Genomic DNA, 18,343 nt, shown 5'->3' on the forward strand with positions numbered 1-18,343 from the left:
AAGTAAAAACAATGGCTTGATACACAGAAATATGTATATTATTGTCCGTTCTATTGCCAAAGGGCAGAGGTAAGATAAGATATTGAACGTTAAGGCTTTGAGACTCATGAATAACCAGTTAAACCCAAGGTTAGTAGATGAGGTTCAAAGTTGGTATTAAAGTGATAAGACAGGCAGATCTACTTTAGTGTCATAATATATAAGTGAAGGCTATGGACATATGGAAGAGACCCAAGGTCTAGGTAATTATTCAATAAATCCAAAAAGGTATAATGGAGCAGAACAGGTTAAGAGTAGATAGACCCACATGCACCAAGGGCTATGTTTCCTACTACAAGAATATAGTGAAAGGGTCAGAAATGTCAGAATATTAATGGCTTTTATATCAAATATGCAGAGAAAAGTTCAAACAAATAAATGAAAGTTATGAGATAAACTGGTATTGCAGTAGGAAGCCCTGCGCGTTGGTTAAAGCAGGTCATGAGAATGTCTTTAGAAGACAGCTAGAATCTAACAGTCTACCTTAAAATAAGATTACATTTATTTATATAGTGCCAGCAGATTCCGTAGCGCTATTGCAATAGGGGACAGTGGAAATATTAACAGAAACTATTTAAAATGAGCATGTTAGAACATACTGGCACAGAAGACGTGGGCCCTCCCGTTATGAGCTTACAATCTAAGATTAAATAAAATGAACACAAAATATTGAAAGCCCCTTGGCTTTATAAAAGGTGGCGCCAACTGAAATATGGTGCGGTGGCTTTATATGTAGAATTATAAATACTGTCTCTTTACGACTATACATTTCTTACGTGAGCTGCGTAAAAATAAACCAGGTTTACTTTCACTGTTACTATGAAAGAAAATTGTGTCTCCTTTATCCAAATTATTTAGCCTACAATTAAGTTATCTTTACACAGGCATTATTCTAAACCAACCACAGCAGTACTATAAAAAGTATACATCTCTCTCTTTATGCAAACATTTTAGGTTATCTCTGCGGTCCTTAGCTAACATTAACCCCTTAAGGATAATGGGCGGCCCCTAAACCCATTGAAAACAATGCGTTTTGAGCTTGTACACGTACGGGCTTTGTCATTAAGTGGTTAACACAGTGGACTAAGATACATTCATGGATTACATATATTGTTAGAAAAACTATTACCGGATAAGAAAGCATTATAATGAAAGAATTGCTTTTAAAATGTCCCTATAAACCCTCTTTGGGCACTTACAGGAATGAGCCTATAGGTCAAAACATTATGAAACCCAAGCAGCTGGCAAAGAACATTATGAAGCCAGAGATTTATAAAGCTCCTGGGGGATTTATAAATGGACATGTTTTGGTGGACAGCTGAGGCTATCAACAGCACTTATAGTATGTTCATAAGATCTACTTATTTGTTGTGACTATTACCAACTGCTTTTATATCATGATTAAACTTCTTTTTTAAATTTTTGTATTTCACATTTAATTTTGTAACACACACACACACATATATATATATATATTCTGTAGGTCATAACTATTCATTTCTATCAGAATAAGTTTTTTACTTCTGTCATGTCTGTATGTATGCATTTATTTATTTAGACAGCTGCTGTAAGTCACGTTTTATTCCTGTTGTCACCTTCATCTTTTTGTTTTAAACTGTGTCTGTTCTGACCCAAAAATCTCAATGTTCCCTTACGATTGGTCTCCCCTGGTTACGGTCAAATTTGTCATCTTTCTAAATATAATTTAACCATATATTCATTGTTACATTTTTAAGTCACCTTATGTTTTTAAGAGCAAGGGAAAAAAAATGTTTAATTGAATTTTTATTAATTTTTTAATTAAAAAAATATATATTTTAGTTCATGCTTGAAAAATATAAAAACCATGTAGAAGAAAGTAACGCATTACTGCATCAGATTATATTTGTAAAAAATATACTGTAGGTTTTTCTGTTCTTTTTAGAATACCACTATGTGTTTTCCGCTGTGAAAACCAATCACATTTATTTTTGTGGACCATTAACCATTGTCGTAGAACACATATCCTAATGGTAACTTTTACTGTCCTTACAAATTAGAACATTAAAGCACATTTTACAGCAAGATAAAGCATGTCTTCAAAACAGCTGCTTCCCTTTTATTTCATATTTATAAAATATATAAAATATATTTATATGCACTTATTAATAAGGCACTTTTTTTATTTGCATTTTTATTGTGTGATCAGTCGAAATGAAACGGGCATTTAAATATGTTACAAAGAGTATTAGATGATGGGAACTAGAGGGGGAGATAACAGGATACAGACGTTTGAAATAATGGGAAGATGAAAATGTGGTGTAGGAAATATGGATGGATATATTTAGGTGTCCGCCACTTAAATGTATCGTGTACTATACTCCCTTTCAAGAAAGCCCCAGGCGAGAGCATGGAGCAAGAAGGGCGCATGACTGAGGGGACGACAGGCAGCCCTCTCCCCCCCTCCCGTTTTCCTGTTTGTCACTAAATTTGCTGAGTCAGCTAGGGGGGGGGGCCGGCGGGCAAGGTTGATTGACGGCCCTGAGCTGGCGATTGATAGGTGTGCATCACCTTACTGGGCTTAGGGGTGGGGGCCACTATATATATGGGTGCCCACCCCGTTTAGGTCACTTTTCTATTGACCAGGAAAGCTTTCCCTCCCTCCCACCCCTCTCTTTTCTGTTTTTTGGCGGTTGGTTATCAAGCTGGCATAGCGCAAGGGTTAACCACCTTAGGTGTGGTTTGACCCGTGGTGCACAGGCCCTCGGCCTAAGTGCAGGACACTCCTTGGGCTTGTGCCTTGGTGAATCCTAGCGTGACAATGGCTGCCGTGCAGGGGACGCCGGTGGTCTCTACGTTTTACGGTTTTACGCCTGTGCCAGCCGGTTCGGTTGTTTACAATTTAGGGTTACGATTTGTAGCCTTATATTTGGTTTACAGTTGTTAGTTTCAAGGCTTGCACGTGTCATAAGTAAGTCGGGTGGTGCGGCACGTGCATTGCTATATTATATACTATGTTATATGTGTTTACAAAATAAAGTTCACTTTACTATGAATAAAGTTATTTATATCTGTGTCACGGTGTGGAAGGCGTAAAGCGGACTGCACCGTGGCCTTAATTTTCCATAGTTGACTATAATAAAGCATTATATTATTTATTTTGTGTTTGTGTATTTATTTCGGGAAGGGGGGGTAAAGAGGGCGTCGCATTGGCGCTACCTCAGTCATGTCTCTGAAATCCCTATGCTTTTCGCATCTCTTGATTGTTCTCCTTTTTGGGGGAGCAGTTAAAACAATGAGGAATATATTTTTGGACCATTTTCAGTAATGTTGCTTTTCAGCCTGATGTGGTACCGTTGACCTCGGGTTCCAATATTGTGAACCCAGATCAGTACTCGAAAGAACTTGGTCTTCGCGTCAAAGGATCAGATAAACTTGTTATATACTGTATCTATCCTCTACAGATTAAAAACTAGTTACGGCATGGATTCTCATCCTGTGGTTCCTGGTTAATACTTCTATTCTAATGATTTTCTTTAAAACTCTTGGTTTATAGTTTTGAGGGGCTTTAACTGTTGAACATTTGTAGCTGATGTCTTAGTGAGCTTAGAGGACCCTCACATTGCCTTTATTTCCCTTTTGTCTACACAATATCAGCTTGGAAAGCTCAACTCCTAGCATAACACTTTTAATACTAATTCAAATAATAACTATTACATCATTCAAAACATAAAACATATTGACATGAAAACAAGCCAGGTATCACTTGGGACCTTATTTAAATTCTCCATAGTGCATTGTATGTGAAAAGACTGGAAATCAGCCAGAAAGTGCTACATTTCCATCACAATAGGTTTTGAGAATTTTCAATGACCCAACTTAGCTGAAAATAAAATGCTGTTTTTGTGAGTTACATTTCATGCAAGTTGTCTGTGCATTTGGTGGTATCAGGGGTTGTTTAGAAGGTCCATTGCTTGCATGCAAAGAGGGGCTGCAGCTATTAAAGAGAGGAGGGCAAGCAAACCAAGTGCCCCCCGACCCCTGGATTTGGGTGGGGGGGGCAATGTCCCCCTGCTCGTGGGCCGTCCCTATTTCTTACTCTGAGAAAAAGATGCATGATGACAGGTTATTTTAATCATGTGTTTCTCACATAAATATTCAAATACAATTTTTATTGTAGTTATTGAATATATAATATTGTATTTTGATTGTTCAGTGTATATGAGCCTAGCGAGTTCTACAAAACTAATTTAGGAGTTTTCTTATGTTGAGTTATAATACTCTGAAGAATACGTTATTACTTTGGGAAGAAAGTAAATGTATCCACTGTATCTGTCTAATCAGTTTGACTCTGTCGTGGGTTATACTTTATATATTTCATTATTTCCTTTTTGGTCAAGAATTAACTCAAGACACATAGGCGCAGATATTTTTTTTATTCAAAGAAATACAAGCAGGTAGATGCACATAAAGTAACAAATATTTTAGTAAAGAGAAAAACATAGACAATACCCTGAACAGTCCACATTTGGACTACTTTGCCAGATCTGCAAACAAGTTTCTTAATTCATATTTTATATGCCAGTTTTCCTCTATATGTACCAAATATGTATTTTGGGGAAATTGGTTCTTTTTTTGGCCAAATGTTGGTTTTTTGACCTTTTGATCCCCTACCCCTCTGGCCTCCTACAAGCCATAACGCTGCCCCTTTTTACCTAAAATAACTTTTTCTTATCTTCTCTCTCTTTCTTCTCTTGTAGCCTTTCTATAACACCCCAAACTGTGTGCTAGCTACCTTATGAAACCAAGCACTAACCCACCAGCACAAACCTGTCCAAAATAAAGAGTATATAAGATTCTCTAGGTAAGGTGTCAGCTGCTTGTAAGTCTTTTTACTATTTCTACCTATAAGAAACTCTGAAAAATGATTCCCTTGGCGAAAAATGTGTCCTGACAGGCTGGCAATTCAAGGGTTAAACGTATGTGTGTTAAGTTGCTAAGTTCTATATGACTGTTGTAGCTTTGATTCTCCGGGCTAGGCTTAACTCCCCATTAAAAACCCCCCAATAATGACACCACATCATAAATATGGATGAGAAAAGGCCACAGCCAATTTTATTTATTAGAGTCATTGTCACGCCAAAACCTGAAACAATAAACATAGGTGCGCTAACAAGGACAATGACTCAAAACACCAACATGTAAAGATATACAATAAAACACCCAAGCTTGCCAAGCAATCCAGGTATCATAACCAAATACCACTTAAGGAAGGGACATACCGAGATGCCCCCACCCTGACCTGAGGTTCCAGCACTGACAGCCAAGAACCTCCCACCAGATGTTACCAACCATTCACTTACCACCACATTAACCCCCTGGATACCTGGCAAGCTGCCGCCCCACAGACTGTGACAAACGACACAAACCTTCAAACAAAAGAAAAAGGAAGGGAGGGAGGGAGGGAGGGTGGGACACGCAACCAGGTAAGCTAACCACAAAAAATGGTTCCTGAGCCCGGGAAAGCAGCCACTTATATAATCTTCCCCCAACTCCACCCCCGAAATTCCCGCCAAAAAGCCTACCCCTCCTCCGCACAACAGTCAAGGCCCACTATAGCCCATGCTGGCCCCCCCGTGGGCTTCATTCCAAGGTTCAGAAATATCTTTACCATTTAAAAGTAACTGCCACCTACGCAGTTTTTGACATCATTAAGTTCATTTGTAAAATAACAATATACTGTCTCTGTCCCAATTATTCTTGTAGAATATTAATAATGTAAATTGTATGAATGTAAAAGTGAAATCCGATTTCCTATTGTACTGTATGTGGGGGGCAGCCGTCTTACTTCTGTATCGTGTTTTAAAATGCTTCTCCACCCTAAAAGATTTGGAGTTATAGCGTTTCAGAAAAAAAAAACCGCACGTCTCCAGAGTCTCATTGTGCTAAGTCCATGCAATTAGAGCCTAGGGCGGAGAGCCTCATACGCAGGATTACAATATAATCTTTATTGGGCTTTCATGGATTATTAAGGTAAATTTGCATGAAGTGCCGCATTTATGCCTTTTCTCGAGTCAGATGTGACGTCACAGCTAACGTCTATAAATTTAAAAGACGGAAATTAAATAAGAGTGTGATACGCGGATCTCATTTGTGGGGTCATTTGTGTTTATTTCCCAGATGTGATAATTCCCCATTCATTCATTTTCTAGTCCCCTCTCCCTTCTCCTTATATCACCAAACGTGAAGAATATCTAAATAAAAATGAGGCAAACATGAATGGGAAAGAATAACCAAATTATACAGCAATTTCCTAGTTCTCTGTAAGCTTCATTATGTAATTAGAAAGAAATCATAATTCGTCATGTTATCTTCGTCCTGTATATTTTCCTTTTTCTACAGCAGTCACACTTGCCTATATGGCCTGGGGGAGATCAACAACGTTCCCAACAAAATGGGGAAAAAAACAACATTTGTGAATGTGAAATGCGAGCGCGATTAATGTAAGGGACAGAAGCCAGCGTTCAGGAAAACAGGTCTCATGTATCATCCGCATTTTTATTCTCCAGCTAGTCTCTGTAGGGGATTTAATTTACATTTGCCTGAAAAAGCAATTGTACTTCATTTGGCAGTAGAAAGCCCTTTTTAGCTCCAATGTTTCAGAAGTGTAAGCCATCTTAATTCTTCTCCAGAGCAATACTCGACGACCTAATGACTGGATGGGTTTACGGCATAAGTGACACAATCATTGATTAGAGATTGGGAAAAAAAAACTAACTTTAGTAAGTGATTCAGCTGCATACATCCATCATACACATTGGGAACGAGTTTTTACCGTCTACTGCCGTCTTTTTACTTGCTTCTGATTGGCCGGTTAGTTGCGTTAATCATGGATAATGGAAAACTATTTGTTTGAACTGACTCGTGTGATATTTCTGGGAAACGCTTTGCCTAATCTACAACTGGAGAAGGAGCGTTATGTTTAAGGAAATTCACCTTTCAATAGTTTTTCTATTTCAAGTGGCTGTTTTAAAATGTTAAATGTCACTTTACACACACAAAACATATGAGATAAACAGACATCCTCAAGTTTCTATAAAAGATTCTCCTATTAGCTTTCTGACATTCTGGATGATAAGAAAATGCAAACTGATTTTGGATTTTGCCACTTTCCGCCGCTATGGCAATATAATTAGAACTGTTGCATATATGTTAGCACAAGGCCACACTGCTCTAGAGGCTCAGTGCATTCATCGTGGCATTTAACGTACAGCATACAATCAGTATTTAGAACGTTCACATGCTATGAATGCAATCCTGGATTGCATTAACTCTGATTATATAGCAAATGGAAAAAGTAAGTATAAATCACATTTTATTGATCGAGAAATATGTAAATATGGAGGTTGCGCAGAAGTGTGATACTATCAAATAACGCTATAAAAAAGTAGAACTCTTGTGTAATTGGTTCTGGTGACGTCCTCTCCCCCAATTTGAGGATCAGGGTGAGAGCACATTAACGGAAACCATTTTGGTAGAAGTTTGCTGGAAGGTTATGTCTGGGGAAATGTAGACAATGACAGAAGAAAGAAGATAGGAGAGAAGAAAGGAGGAAGATGAAGAACTAGAAGAAGCTAGACACAGACGCCGAGCTTCAAGACACGGAGGCGGAAGTGGTTGGAAGAGAAGGTAGGGGGACAGTCAGAGAGCATGAGAGAGAGAGTGAATGAAAAAGAGGGTGTGAGAGTCACAGAGACTGTGAGAGAGTAAATGTAAACGGGCAACAAAATTTAATTCCCGAATTTTAAATGGTCCCAAATTTTCAACCCGAAATGAATGGGCAGGAAACAGAATTTGTTGTCTGAAAATGAATGGGCCAAAAACAAACCGAAAACTTTGTCGAAACCGCTTTGGCCCATTTGCACATCAACTCGTTACACATATAGTCCATATTAAGGTACAAAGTTTCTAAAAGTGATCCTATTACAACTCCAACTAAATTAAAAATCCCTTTTATACGTAATTAAAATTTTTTGAATTATAAAAACATATTTATCATTTTAATAAGAAACAAGTAGAAAAAAAAGAATATATATGTATTTTATTTGGAATCTGTACAGTGTGAGATATGTATTTGTATGTATTTAAGCCTTGAGCAGCAAACAATGGCCATCTGACCTTCACCTCACATGCAGTGGAAGGGGAGAATTATATGTCGCTTGTTCCATTTATCACACAATCTTCTTTTTGTTCCCTCTAAACAATCACACAACATATGTTGCATCTGTATTATGAGAAGAGTTTATTGATTCTGAATATTTTGTAGAGGTTACAAAGAGAATGGCATACCAAAACCAAAAATAGATATTACTCACAAGGTTGTGATGCTTTATAATGACTGATGTTCAAACAGTAAGACGTAGAGTCCCATAAGCTTTTAAGACCTTGGAGGTACTCGCTTTACCTCTGAAGAAAGGACCTTTGAGATGTTGAAACGAGAAAATATACAATGGGGTTCCTTTTTCAAATGTAATCCTATGCATGCTTGACATCAAAAAGAATAATGCACATAAAATGAAGTCAGGAAAGATAGTACCGGGTAGCCACACGTTAGATGAATGTAGCAACGAAAGAACAAAGGGACACATAGATAGTCGCATGTAAGATCATGAGTAGAGGCAGTCAAAGCGTGCTTAAGTTTAATTTTTATTTTAAATTTATCTGAACAAACGTGTGCTTTTTTTGTGTGTATTTGTAGATACTGACCAGACCTTAGGGTCACCTACCAGATGCCCCATTAATGGTGTCCAGAAGGAAAAAATTTGATACTTTGACAAAGTGGTGGGCTAAGCAATAAATGATCATATAGTGACCGAATCCCCAATATTGAATACTGAGTGTGTGCCCATTTCTTGCTTTCTCATATATACATATTGGTTACTCTGAATTTTTTAGACTGTGCTTACCTTTCTGTATTTTTGTGCAGAAAATGGGAAATGTCACTCCCTGTCCAATAGAAATATTACTGGTGAAAACGCTTGTTTCCACCAAGAGCCTCCATGGCTAATTATTTCTAATGTGTCATGATGTTTATGGTATATGACATTTACATCACAGCTAAGCATTTAAGACATTGTGAAGACAGGTCGACATTTGGATTTTGAACATCACTTATACATGTAAAGGGGTTGAGGGTTTTGTTAAAAGTATGAAACCCATGGGATATTTGCGAACACTCCTGCAGGAAGATAATTTCTGTTCAGAGACACAAACGTCTTTGATTTGCTCTCTTTATCACTCAAACTCTAGGAACGCTGTCATAATTCTAGCATCATCTGAGGCAGTGATGGTGAATGTGTTTGGGCCTGAGTGCCCAATTTTCTGCATGAACCCAAGTTGCAAACAAGTGCCAACATTGCATGTTGGTGTCTACCCCTGTTGCAGTACAGTGTTATTTTCACCTTCTAGAAATAAAACATAACACACACAAGCATATACTCACACTCACTTACATGCATACACACGCATGCATTCAAATACACATACATACCCTAACACATACACACACATACATACATACCTATTCACATACATACACACATACATACATACATACATTACACGGCTTGGCAGTTTGTTTTGTCAAGACACACACATGTCTTTTTAATGAGAGGTGAAAAAAGTTAAAAAGTTATATTTTTTTAATAATGCTTTGCAATGTACATGTGAAAACGTCATAAATCTTACTGCTTATTCTCCAAAGTGTTGACTCACCTCCAAGTGACAGGCTGTAAAGCGCTCTCCATTAATTTTAAACATGACAAATATGTTTCTTTTTGTATCAGGAAATCCTTTAATACCACGGTTGCCTTAAAACATATTATATGCAAAACTATACTTATTTTATTTACAGAAGTAGAACAGTTTGTCCTTTAAAACGGCATACATAATATCTTTTTAAGCTCTGGGGAACGTCAAACCTCAAAGACATTAAAAACCATATTTAATGTGTGTTTCTTGGGGACTTTAAACTGAAACGTACAAAACTAAAAGTGATTATAACATTTCTTTGACACTCCTACGCCATTGTGTATAATTGTTGCCTCAAGCCAAAAATTCTACATGATCCATAGGGGCATTATATACGTAGGTGCCTAAAAAAGCACTCTAATTGGTCAACGACTGTAAACACAAATAAAGCACAGATAAGAGTTGCTTAATTTCATTATTTCAAACACAAATATCGGAGATGAATGCAGCAGTACACACTTCTTAATTGACAAATAATATAAGTTAAGTCATCATTGAAATCTGAAATATATTATAGAGCAAATAAGCCTTAATGGAAACCCTGTGCATGTACGATATAGTGCAATATAGTCAACAGAGAAATTGCTTCGAGTGGGGTAAAAAAAGCCATTTTTCTTTCCTTAGCCCATTGTTTTAAAAAAGTCCAACGCATTCCATTCGCGGTATGCGTTATAACCTGGATTCTAAATCCTGTATATCCTGTATTTTTACAAATGGCGGTTTCTCTGATTGAATTGGCATCATTTTTTTTAATACAATTATTTAAGTTTCAATAAAAAAAAAACATTTACTTTTCTATGGCGATGGTACGGTTTTGTAACACTTGGTAAAGTTTCTATGTACCTGGCACTAAAGTCAAGGCACAGAACGACAGCTATCATGAAACACCCAGAGGCAATGTCATCTATAAAAAGCCGCAGCCTGCTGCTGTAAATTTAATACGACCCATTTGTGGTGGGTATTATAGGACATTTATTTTTGAGAATTTAGAGATCTGCTTATTTATTAATGTGGATGTCTTCTTTGTAAAAAACTAAATGACAAAAACAAAACAGTAAATAATAACAAATATAAAATGTTTTACCAGTGCTGTGCTTAGACACAAAACAAGACCCCTAAGCAGGGGCAACTGCCCCCCCAGTAGACTTCGGCAAGACATGTCTAGGCAACTTCCGCTGCTGCCCAGCACTTCCGGCACTATGTTATTTATTTAAACTTATTTAATTTATTTAAAAGTTAATACTGTATTTGCTCGATTATAAGATGCCCCTGATTAGAAGACGACCCCCCCCCCAAAATGTGAATATTAATTTAGAAATAAACAAAAAAGCCTGAATATAAGACTGCCCTATAAGAAAAAAGTTATTAGTAAATATGAATTCACATGTAAACTATTTTTTCATATTGAATAAAAACTATGATTGAGAAAAGTGCACTTTGTTTTTATGTCCTTTTGTTTGTCAACCTGCCCCCAAGTTATGGACATCTGCCCCCATGCTTGCCACTCAGCTCCCGATATGCCTTATACCCCCTTATATGCCACTCTGCCCCCAGATATGCCTTATACCCCCCCTGTATGCCACTCTACCCCCCAGATATGCCACTTCTAAGCTGTTTGCTTTGTTTTGTTTCATGGGGGTCTTACCTCTACTTTTTCCGAGATTCGAACAGATTTTAGTTTGTTAGATTTACAATTCCTATGAACAAGAACAGTAGTAGTAATAATAATAATATTAATTATATAATTATCATAGTTCATAACATGGCAGTTGAGTTATTTATGTGATTCTATAAAAAAAAAGAGTTTATATATTTATAAATATAAATGTATTTTATGCATTTCTAATGTGAAACAGACACTGCGTATACATTTTTCAAACCCTATCAAAGAGGTAAGGGTAGATGTACCTGTATTGTCTCGAACTTCGAGCAGTTTAGAACATCTGGAGTTTGTTAAATTATTATTACATATAAACCTGGAATAAAATGTAAAAATTATCAGAAATAAAATATTTCACATACAAAATCATAAAAAAATCACAACCCAAAAATATGTCTGTTTCATTTACTTTATCTACAAGCTACATGGTGATTCCAAAATTGATTTATTTAGGATCATATCCTGTTACACTATAAACAACAACATGACACGTCGGGCATGTAGCGAATATCCGTGAACTCTATAAATTAATACTCTGAGCTGTTGAACCGAATTTCAGTGATTCTACCTGCTGTGGCTTTATTCCTTTTTCTGATGAGAATTTTTCAAAAGCAATTGCTATGTCTTCGTGTCTTTTATGGAGCATATGAACATGATTTTTTACTTTTAGCTTGGAAACCTTTTCCCCGAAGAGGAAAAATAAAGCACAGAGGACGTTATTGCTGTTTATAATTAGGTTAGATGATAAATGGAACCAAGATGGTCGGTGAGACGCGGATATATAATTACCGAACTGTATTTATAAAATGTACCCTCTCTGTGTTTTTATTTTACATTGAAATGCTAAATCATCATATTTTTCATATTTATTTTTTTGTACCTATCTCAGATCAAGGTAATTTGGTCACAAAGTTAGCCTTCAGGGAGTATAGGGAAATAAACACATCCAGCTATAAATAAAACAAGCAACATTCTATATATAACATTAAGGGGAAAAAGATAATTTAAGCTACAAAGAAAAAAAACAACAAAGAAAAAAGGAAAACATCAATACATGGCTATACATTGAGCACATTTTTGAATCGTATCCTTTGGTGCGATTGTTTTTCAGTATATCATGATTAAGACCTTACATTATAAAGGTGAAAACATTGGTTTCTGTATGGGTATTTAACTTTTTAATGTGTAATTTGTACCCACTGTGTACATTTTCTAATAGGTAAAACTATGCAAAATATGGGTTTTTTTCCCGCATTTCCCCTTTATTTTTTTTTACTTTATTCCTATTAAATAGACAATATAAACGTGTAAAAACCCTATAAATAACACTTCACTTGTTACAGTTTGAACTCGCCACCCAAAACCCTTACATTCTATTCAGATTCTTTTTGAATCCACCCTGTCACTAATAAATAGGTGCGCGTGTACCCGGGGAACTTGTCGAGGTTCACAAAGAGTCTCTGGGTTAGTATTTTAAAGGTTCAGGCAGGGCAATGGCATTAAAATCTCACTGGGCCTATCCCTCGCATGTGGTTATTCCCCTTCCCAGAGGAGGAAAGACTTCAGCTAGCCAAGCCAGGGAAGTTGCGTGTTATGTATATATATGTATGTGTGGTTATAGAGTACATGTGTACATGTGTACATACAGTCCTATTCACATATACTGTGGAAGCGCACTCTCACTCGCTCATGCAAACACATGTGTATATATATATATACGCTCACGCATACTCATACTTCCCAGAGCAGGCTCTCTGGAGCTCTCTCCTGCAGCTTTGTGTAGGATTTACCTACCGCTCAGGTAAGAAGGTGCCAGCCCCTCCCAGGATAGGAGTCCCCAGGTATACACATACCATTGTAAGAAACACACAGTATACATTATATGAAAAGCTGATAGGGGCTGGCCTCGGCCATCAAGAAGCTCACAAGAAACAAAACAAATCTCAAGATTCCATGACTATTTTGGGCAATTTGGGATTGTACATCTGAAGGCGACCGTTTACTCTCTTCTCAATGGTAGAATCCAAAATATTCCATATGGTGCTCGGCTTTGTAGGTGTAACTTTGAATTCTGGGATTTCCCATAGAAGTAAAAAAATCTTAACTTATTTTAATGGTGGGGATTTCCAATATAAATAGGTTGTTGTCTGTAAGCCTTTTGTACCCCCAAAGGAAAACAAGCCATTCCTGAGATATGGCGTAAGGCTAATTAGCATAATCCCTTTGAGGTTTACATAAAATGCAGTCGATTGTGCTTTGTTGTGTTCCGGCACACTCGGCAGTAAATAGATCTTTTGTTTTGCTGTTGCATATTGAAGTCCTTTGGCTATAAAGATGTGATATTTGCCACATCGCGCCGTCAGTTCTGTACATTGCATTGCAAGTGCCTTCTTCAAAGGTTCATTCGTTTAGAATTCATTATTGTTTATTCAGCTTCATTTCAGAAACTCATACATCATTTGAAGTAGATTACATTTCAAAAACGGAATGAATCAGTTGAAGATGGCATTATCTTAAACTGGATTGCAACCTCTAAAATTTTGTGTGTGACCCAGTTTAAAACACTATAAAGCATTTCATTACCCACCTCTCTATACAGTACAGAATGAATCGCTTCACAGTGTTGAGCAATTCAGGCAATTCTGTTTTTATTAAAATTATACCTGCCAAAAGTGACTCATTTTATGGAAATGTTTATTTAAAAATCCCTGTCTATTGAAATCAGTACAGTTGAGCAGTCTTTATTTGAATATATAGTGTATATACATATATATATCTATATGTATATGTATATGTATATATGTATATATATACATATATATATATATATATATACTGTGTACAGTACTGGGCACCAGTGTACAAGAAAGATATAGTGGAGCTGGAGAGGGTTCAAAGACGGGCAACCAGAGTAATAAAGGGAATGGAAGGACTGCAGTACCCAGAAAGACTATCAGAATTAGGGTTATTATGGAAAAAAGACGGCTTAGGGGGGACTTAATAACTATGTATAAATATATAAGGGGGCAGTACAGAGATCACTCCCAGGACCTATTTATACCCAGGACTGTATCTATAACAAGGGGACATCCTCTACGGCTGGAGGAAAGAAGGTTTCTACACCAGCACAGACGGGGGTTCTTTACAGTAAGAGCGGTGAGACTATGGAACTCTCTGCCAGAGGAAGTGGTAATGGTAAACTCAATAAAAGAGTTTAAAAGGAGCCTGGACGTGTTTCTTGAAAGCAATAATATTACAAGTTATGGATATTATATTAATAGGGACAGAACGTTGATCCAGGGATTTATTCTGATTGCCATATTTGGAGTCGGGAAGGAATTTTCCCCCTGGTATGGGGCAATTGGCATCTGCTTCATAAAGGTTTTTTGCCTTCCTCTGGATCAACACAGTAGGGACACAATATGTATATAGGTTGAACTTGATGGACTTTGGTCTTTTTTCAACCTTATGAACTATGTTACTATGTTAATATATATATATATATATATATATATATATATATATATATATATATATATATATATATAAAACCAGTAAAAGTAACCATGCACACAGTCTCAAGAATATATATCCATACTTCAAACAAATGTCCACATATACAGGAGAGGTATAGAGTTGTACCGTGTTACCCACAGAAAGAGAGAAAGCAAATCTGGTAAAGATGATACCTTTATTGGCTAACTGACTTATAAAGGGTTGCAAGCTTTTGAGACTATCTATGTCTCCTCTTCAGCCATAATATATAATTCTATTCTGCACCCCTAAACATTCATGCGCACATAAACACTATAGGGACAAAAGTATTGGGACACCTAACCATTACACCAACAGGGACTTTAATGACATCACATTCTAAATACATAAACATTAATATGTAGTTGGTCCCCCCCTTGCAGCTATAACCAGTGGCGACTCTAGAAACAATATATAGGGGGGGCACACAAGATGCCACAGTCAAACTGGGGGGGCTTTAATAATTTCCACCATTAAATCATACCACTGAAAAAACACACACATATATATATATATATATTGCCAAAAGTAATGTGCTATGGAATGATACTTTTGTTATTGGACAATACAATACTTGATCATTCAACATGGGAAGCCTGAAGCCACAATTTAGTACGACTAATCCTTGAAATCCTTTAAACAACACAATACCTTAACTTTTCCACTAAATGATTTCAGGGCCTAATATTAGTCCCTGCTGCCGATATATATATAAATATATATATAAATATTAGACCCTGCTGCCGATAGCAGGTATAGATCAACACATTAACACACAAACCCAGCTTTGCATGTATAGATCAATTGAAATTCACTTGTGATCTCAGCACTGAAGGTATATATCAAATAAACAGAATCAGACATACAAATCCTGTATTTGCAGGTATACAATAATAATATATGAAATGTAGCTTTGCAGGTATAGATCAAATCAATACATGGAAACAGCATTGCAGGTATTAATCAACTGAACAAGACATACAAACCCTGTATTTGCAGGTATACATAAATAATGTATGGAAACATAGCATAGCAGATATGGATCTACAGAAGAACACACAAACCAAGCTTTGCAGGTACAGATCAATTGGAATTCACATAAAAACACGGCATTAAAGGTATATTTAAAACCCCCTAAATTACAGGCATAGATCACAGGTTGCACACCCCAAAGTCAGCCCTGGCGTCCACACTGCACACATAGAACCTGGCCAGCACCCAGATAACACACATAAGATTTGCCATCTTTGTCCCATATACACCCTGCCTGTGCCATCTTGTTCCCCAAGGCTCAAACATCCTGCTAGTGCCATCTTTGCCCTTCCACAATTATACATATATGATACACACAATCACATTAACTCATGCTCTCCCTCATTCAGACAATTCATCCATTTTAAGAAACTACACCCCTTGGAGCTTCAAATGAGGGGCTACATGTATTTCTAGGACAAAAGTTGGTGGCACAAATAATGATGGAATATGTCGCTTTGGCTTGAAAATATGTTTTTTCTAACCATAACGACATGTTCATTTGTGTCTTGCGCACTCCAGGTTTGTACTAGAAACACATGCAGCCCCTCATTTGATGCGCCAAGGGGTGTAGTTTTTGCAAATGTGTACTTTTTGTGCCATAATTTAACTTCCTACGTGAGCAGTAATGCCACGTCAAGGCTTCAACCCTAATTACTGATCATTCACACGCCTTTCATATCTCCATTCACTCACAGAAGCACACGCCATTCTTTCCATACATTTACTCACAGTAGCACACACCATTCTTTCCCCTTACAATCCCAAAGAAATGATGGTAAAGGGAGAAAAAAATAAATCACTTTTACAGCAAAAATAAGTTTCGCAGTAAAAATGCAAGGCGCTCCAGGGATGATATGGTTACTCACGTACCGCACAGGCTAAATGGCTGATTATAATAATATTTGCAGTTCATCAGGATTTCAAAAATTGCCTCCCTCTACCGTTGGCTAAATTTAACCCCATGATCAAAGGGATCATAGGATTAAAAATTAGTATCGGCCATTTTTAAAAAGGGAATGTGACTTTTTATAGCTATATAATCGCTGTGGTAACATTGGCTACCACAGTGATCATTTAGCTAGAATACTTAAACTTTTTTTTTTTTAAAGTTAAACTACTTTATGTTTAAATAATTTAATTTGAGGGTCTCTAGGCAATTTTGATCTTTTTTTATCTGCCTTTAGAGACCCCAAATCATTTTTTTTACATTTTTATTTTTTTTAACTTAATATTTTTTATTCTTTTTTTACAATCTATATACCGTTGGAAAGGTGAGGCGATTACCTTTCCAATGGTATATGTTGGGGGATACAGATACAGGCATCTAAGCAGCATGCCCCCATACCTCTTTAACTGACAATTGTCAGTTGTTAATAAAGTTGCGCGGTGACGTCATCGCGTCATTGCGCGAGACGTCACCGGGCAGATCGGGTGGCCCCGGTGATGCCCTTCAGTGTGAGGGGCAGATCACCGGGGTAGGTGGTGATGGAGGTCCACAGACCTCCATCAAGGTAAGATAGTGCTAGTGACGGCATGGTGCCGTCGTTAGCACCTGACTGGGACTGCTAGCGATGGCACCATGCCGTCGTTAGCAGTCAAGGACTGTCCTGGGTGGTTATAAATTCGGCGGGGGGGCAACAGGGGGGGCAAGGAATAACCTAGGGGGAGCAATTGCCCCCCCCTTGCCCCCCTGTAGCGACGCCACTGGCTATAACAGCTTTCACTCTTCTGGGAAGGCTTTCCACAAGATTTTGGAGTGTTTCTGTGGGAATTGTTACCTATTCATCGGGTAAAGCATTTGTGAGGTCCGGCACTGATGTTGGATGAGAAAGCCTGGTTTGCAATCTCCATCCAGTTCATCCCAAAGGTGTTCGATGGGGTTGAAGTCAGGGCAATTCCTTCACACTAACCACATACAACCAAGTCTTTATGGAGCTTGCTTTTTGTATATACAAAGACACACATACACATACCGAATACACACATACGCAAACTACTTACTGCATCCTACCACTTCCTTCCTGTATGTTCTTTGTGGTCTGCCGCTCCCTCATTGAGCAGCCACCCAAATGGGTCAAGCTATGTGTGTCAGTCATCTTCATTTGCGTTCACAGTGTGCCGGGATGTGATGTAATTTCCAGGTGTGCAGTGTCAATGAGGGGGATCATTGCCACACGTCAAGAGACCCGATCGATTCGCTGCTTCTTGGGACAGGTGAGTGGTATGGACCAGTCAGAACGCTGGGGCCCTGGAACAATTGATGCAGAGCCCTTAGAATGCTGGGGC

This window comes from Spea bombifrons, chromosome 3 (genome assembly GCF_027358695.1).
Source record: "Spea bombifrons isolate aSpeBom1 chromosome 3, aSpeBom1.2.pri, whole genome shotgun sequence".
Taxonomy (NCBI): domain Eukaryota; kingdom Metazoa; phylum Chordata; class Amphibia; order Anura; family Pelobatidae; genus Spea; species Spea bombifrons.